The sequence below is a fragment of the Fukomys damarensis genome, unplaced genomic scaffold (genome assembly GCF_012274545.1).
Source record: "Fukomys damarensis isolate Sample0158 unplaced genomic scaffold, DMR_v1.0_HiC HiC_scaffold_33, whole genome shotgun sequence".
NCBI lineage: Eukaryota > Metazoa > Chordata > Mammalia > Rodentia > Bathyergidae > Fukomys > Fukomys damarensis.
Genome location: NW_022900945.1, coordinates 32,672,995 through 32,678,774, shown reverse-complemented (window position 1 = coordinate 32,678,774; position 5,780 = coordinate 32,672,995). Strand labels below are relative to the sequence as shown.

Genomic DNA, 5,780 nt, shown 5'->3' with positions numbered 1-5,780 from the left:
AAAAAAACAAAAAAAAAAAAAAAAAAAAAAAGTAAAGAACTTGAACTCAAACTCTTTGACTTTGGAGTCTATGTATAGAATATGTTAGGACACGGAAAAGAGGGAAAATTAATTTTTAACAAGGAAGAGGTGAAATACTGGTGTTTTAGTTACTGCTGAAGTGCCAGTACTTGTGTCATCATCATCATCATCATCACCACCACCACCACCATCGCTGTCATTTAGTGCATGTTGTGTGTATCTCATTTATTTCTCACAGAGGCCTTGTAAATAGGTATTATGTAGGCCATTTTGAAGATAAGGAAAATGAGACTTGAAAAGGCCAAGCAAATTGTTCTAAATGGAACCTGTAGCAGAAACAGGAATTAAGTCCAGATCTCTTCCAGTTCTAGAAACTGTGACTTTTCCATTGCAACAGAATACTTCCTTCAGTGCCCAGCATGTGATAGGCTCTCCCTGTGTGATTACTGATGCAAATGAATTTCTTAAATTGCTAGGCGATTTAGCAGTCTTCGTGCATACTTTTTTTTTTCCTTTTTTTTTTTTCAGCTTTAATTGAGTTTATTGGTACATTTTAGGGATACAGTACAGTTACATTCATTGTTGGGCTCTTGTACCTCTACATGACAAGTCATGATTCTCATTTTTTCCCCTTACCTCTGCCCTCCCTTCACCCCCTCCTCCCCTCCCCATCTACAAACACTTTATTTTCATCTTTTCACTCTCTCACATTTTTTTCTTTTCCCTTATTACCCTTCCCCTACCCATCCCACCTTCCCTACACCTTTAGCTCCTTTCTTCCCATTTCTAAATGTCAGTAATCTTATTAGAATCTTATGCATTGTTGCAGATTATTCACACCAGGGAAACTATTCGGTATTTACACATGTGTGACTTATTTATTTCACTTAGGAGTATATCTTCAATATGTATCCATTTTCCTATGAATGAATCTATTTTCTCGTTCTTTATGGCTGAGTAATATTCCATTTTATAGAAAAACCACAACTTCTTTATCCAGTTTCCAACGGATGGGCAAATAGGTTGTTTCCAAGATTTAGCTATTACAAACTGTGCCGCTATAAACATGGGTGCACATACTTCTCTGTGATATGATTCTTTTAGTTCTCTTGGAAAGATACCCAGCAGAGGGATGGCTGGGTCAAATGGAACCTCCAGTCCAAGCTCTTTGAGGTATCTCCATATTGATTTCCATAGTGGTTGCACTAGTCTGCACTCCCACCAACAATGGAGGAGGGTTCCTTTCTCCCCACAACCCCGCCAACATTTGTTATTGTGTGATTTCTTGATAGCAGCCATTCTTTGTGGGGTGAGGTGGAATCTCAGTGTTGTTTTCATCTGCATCTCTCGAATGACCAGTGATGTGGAACATTTTTTCATATATTTTCTTGCTGCTTTTACTTCTTTGTATGAGAAATGTCTGTTCATTTCGGATGCCCATTTTTGGATCGGGTCTTTATATTTGGGGGGACTGATTGTTTTGAGTTCTTTATATATCCTTGATAATAGTCCTTTGTCTGAGGTACAGCTGGTAAAAATTTTTTCCCACATTGTAGATTGTCTCTTAGTTCTGCTAATGGTTTCTTTTGAAGTACAGAAGCTTTTTAGTAAGATGAGATCCCAGTTGTTGATTCTTTCTGCTAGTTCCCGTGCTACTGAGGATTTGTTCATAAAGTCTTTTCCTATACCAATGTCTTCCAGAGTTCTGCCTAACTTACTTTCCAGCAAGTTTAATGTTTCTGTTTTAATATTTAGATCTTTAATCCATTTGGATTTTAATTTAGTGCATGGCGAAAGATAAGGGTCTAATTTTAATCTGTGACAGGTTGATATCCAGTTTTTCCAACACCATTTATTAAAGAGGCTATCTTTCCTCCACTGAGGATGGTGAGCTCCTTTGTCGAAGATGAGGTAGCTGAGTACATCTGCATTTGTTTTTGTGTCTTCCAGTCTGTTCCATTGATCCTCAGGCCTATTTCTTTGCCAGTACCATGCTGATTTTATCACAGTGGCTTTGTAGTATAGTTTCAAATTGGGAATTGTTACACCTGGTGCCATGTGACTGTTGCCTATAATGGCTTTTGCTATTCTAGGTCTCTTGTGGTTCCAAATGAATTTTTGGATTCTTTTTTCTAGTTCTGTGAAATATAGTGTTGGAATTTCAATTGGCATTGCATTGAATGTATATAGCAGTTTCGGTAGTATGGCCATTTTCACTATGTTGATTCTTCCTACCCAGGAGCAGGGGATATCTTTCCATTTTTTTATATCCTCTTCGATTTCTTTTTTCAGAGTGCTGTAGTTTTCAGTGTAGAGATCTTTTGTTTCTTTTGTTAGATTGATTCCTAGATACTTCATTTTTTTGGATGCTATTGTAAAAGGAATTTTTTCCCTTATTTCTCTTTCTGTCTGTCTGTTATTTGTGTATAGAAAGGCTATTGATTTTTGGGTATTCACCTTGTATCCAGATACTTTACTGAATCTGTCAATTAAGTCTAGAAGTTTTTTGGTGGAGTTTTTTGGATCTTCAATGTAGAGTATCATATCATCAGCAAATAATGATAGTTTAACTTCTTCCTTTCCTATCTTTATTGCTTTAATTTCTTTCTCTTGTCTAATTGCTGTGGCTAATGTTTCCAGAACTATATTGAAGAGAAGTGGCGATAGTGGGCATCCTTGTCTTGTTCCTGATTTTAACATGAAGGTTTTCAGTTTTTGGCCATTCAATATGATGTTGGCTGATGGTTTTTCATAAATAGCCTTTATTAAATTGAGGTATAGACCATCTATTCCAATTTTTTGCAGGGTTTTTATCATGAATGGGTGTTGAATTTTATCAAATGCTTTTTCTGCATCTATTGAGAGGATCATATGGTTTTTGTCCTTGACTTTGTTAATATAATGTATTACATTCACTGACTTTCGTATGTTGAACCACCCTTGCATCTCTGGAATAAATCCGACTTGGTCATGATGGATGATCTTCTTAATAATCCTCTGTATTCTGTTTGCTAGTATCTTATTAAGGATTTTTGCATCTATATTCATTAAGGAGATTGGTCTGTAGTTCTCCTTTTTGGTTGTATCTTTCTCTGGTTTGGGAATCAGAGTGATACTTGCTTCCAGGAATGAATTTGGAAGTATAGCTTCTCTTTCAATTTCATTGAAAAGTTTGAAGAGTAATGGTAGTAGTTCTTCTCTAAATGTCTTGTAAAATTCAGCAGTGAATCCATCAGGGCCTGGGCTTTTCTTTGTTGGTAAGTTTTTAATTACATTTTCAATTTCACTGATTGTGATTGGGGTGTTTAAAATGTTTTTATCTTCTTCGTTCAACTTTGGTAATTCATAAGTATCTAGAAATCTGTCCATTTCTTCTGTGTTTTCCATTTTATTAGAGTACAGGTTCTCAAAGTAGGTGTTCATGATCCTCTGGATTTCTTTCGGATCTGTTGTGACTTCGCCTTTTTCATTCCTAATTGCATGGATCTGAGCCTTTTCTTTCCTTTTTTTGATAAGATTAGCTAAGGGTTTGTCAATTTTATTTATTCTTTCAAAAAACCAGCTCTTTGTTTCATTTATTTTTTGTATCGTTTTCTTAATTTCAATTGCATTGATTTCTGCTCGGATCTTTATAATTTCCTCTCTTGTTCGAGCTTTGGGTTTTTCTTGCTCTTGTTTTTCTAGGAGTCTAAGTTTCATCGTTAAGTTGTTTATTTGAGCCCGCTCTGTTTTCCTAGTGTGGGCATTCAATGTTATGAATTTTCCACGTAGAACTGCTTTCATTGTGTCCCAAAGATTCCTGTATGTTGTATTGGCATTCTCATTTATTTGTAAAAACTGTCTAATTTCTTCTTTAATTTCCTCTGTAATCCATTGATTGTTTAGGAGAGTGTTGTTCAGTTTCCATGTGCTTGTGAAGTTTCTATAGTTTCTTGTGCTATTGATGTCTAGTTTGATTGCACTATGATCTGATAATAAACAGGGGATGACTTCAATTTTTTTGCATTTATTTAGACCTGTTTTGTGAGCCAGTATGTGGTCTATTTTGGAGAATGATCCATGTGCAGCCGAAAAGAATGTATATTCTGGTTTTTGGGGGTGGAATACTCTATAAACATCTATTAAGTCCATGTGTTCCAAAGCTTGGTTCAGTTCTATTATTTCATTGTTGATTTTCTGCCTAGTAGATCTGTCAATTTGTGATAGTGGGGTATTTAAATCCCCCACTACAATTGTATTAGTGCTTATTTGGTTTTTCATGTTACTTAATATTTGTTTTATATAGTTGGGGGCATTTATATTTGGTGCATATATGTTTATGATTGTCAGCTCTTCCTCTTGAATTGTTCCCTTTACAAGGATGTAGTGTCCTTCTTTGTCTCTCTTAATGAGTTTTGGTTTGAAATTTACTTTATCTGAGAATAAGATTGCTACCCCTGCTTTTTTCTGGACTCCTGACGCATGGAGAATTGTTTTCCATCCTTTCACTTTCAGTCTATGGACTTCCTTTTGCACTAGGTGTGTTTCTTGTATACAACATATTGTTGGATTTTGCTTCTTAATCCATTCTGCCAATCTGTTTCTCTTGATTGGTGAATTGAGGCCATTAACATTGATGGTTACAACTGATATATTTTGACTTATTCTTGTCATGTTTTTGTCCATTTGTTGACTCTTTTTACTTTTTCTCCCATCTCCTTTTAGTTTCTTGCCTTGCCTATTTGATTTGGTCTGTTGGGCCTCATGTTATTGTGAATTTCGTTGTCCTTTTCTAGGATATTGTTTAGAATTCCTTGCAGTGCTGGTTTGGTGTTCATGAAATTTCTCAGGTGCTCTTTGTCGTGGAAGTATTTTATTTCCCCATCTATTTTGAAAGAGAGTTTTGCAGGATACAAAAGTCTAGGTTGGAGATTCTTTTCTTTTAGGACTTGGAATACCTCACTCCAGGCTCTCCTTGACCTAAGGGTTTGTGTTGAAAAGTCTGCTGTGATTCTAATGGGCTTCCCTTTGCATGTGATTTGTTTCTTTTCTCTTACTGCTTGTAGTATTTTGTTTTTCTGTTGGATTTCTGGAATCTTGATTATTATATGTCTAGGTGTAGATTTTTTTTGATCGTGGCTAGTTGGGGTTCTATATGCCTCACTTATCTGTATGTCTAATTCTTCCCTTCTGTTTGGGAAGTTTTCTGTCATTAATTCTGTGAAGAGCTTTTTTATATCATTTGTGTTTTCTCCTGTTTTTTCATGAATTCCTATCAGTCTTATGTTATTTTTCTTTGTATCGTCTAGGAGTTGTTGGATTGATTTCTCATGATCCCTTACTGTTTTTAATAGACCTCTTTTTTCACGGTCACTGACTGCTATCCTATCTTCTATATCTGAAATTCTATCTTCGCAATCTTTTATTCTGTTTCGTACACTTTCAATAGAGTTTTTAATCTCCTGGATATCTGTTTGAATCTGTTTTATGGATTCCATTTCTTTCCTCTGTTGGGCATTCATTGTTTCCATTTCTTTCTTATGCTGTGTCTTCATGGCTTCTATCATGGTCTTGAGCTCATGTATTTTTTGTCAGTTTCTGCTCTAGAGTCTCGAATCATGACTTCTATTTTGCCCATCATCTGCTCTGGCTAGCTGGGAAATTATTTCTGATTTGAATTTTTCTAGAGCCTGATTGATCAATTTTGTTACCTCCTGTGCTATGGGTCCAGGGAGTCCTGTTGGTTCACTATCAGACTTTTCATCCTCATTTGTCCTACT

General features: G+C 35.8%; 1 protein-coding gene across 8 annotated transcripts in view; it reads left to right on the top strand.

The window, feature by feature from the left end:
• Positions 1–5,780, top strand: part of Frrs1 (ferric chelate reductase 1) — a 55,224-nt gene that overhangs the window by 33,612 nt on the left and 15,832 nt on the right. The gene's annotated exons all lie outside the window — the stretch shown is intronic.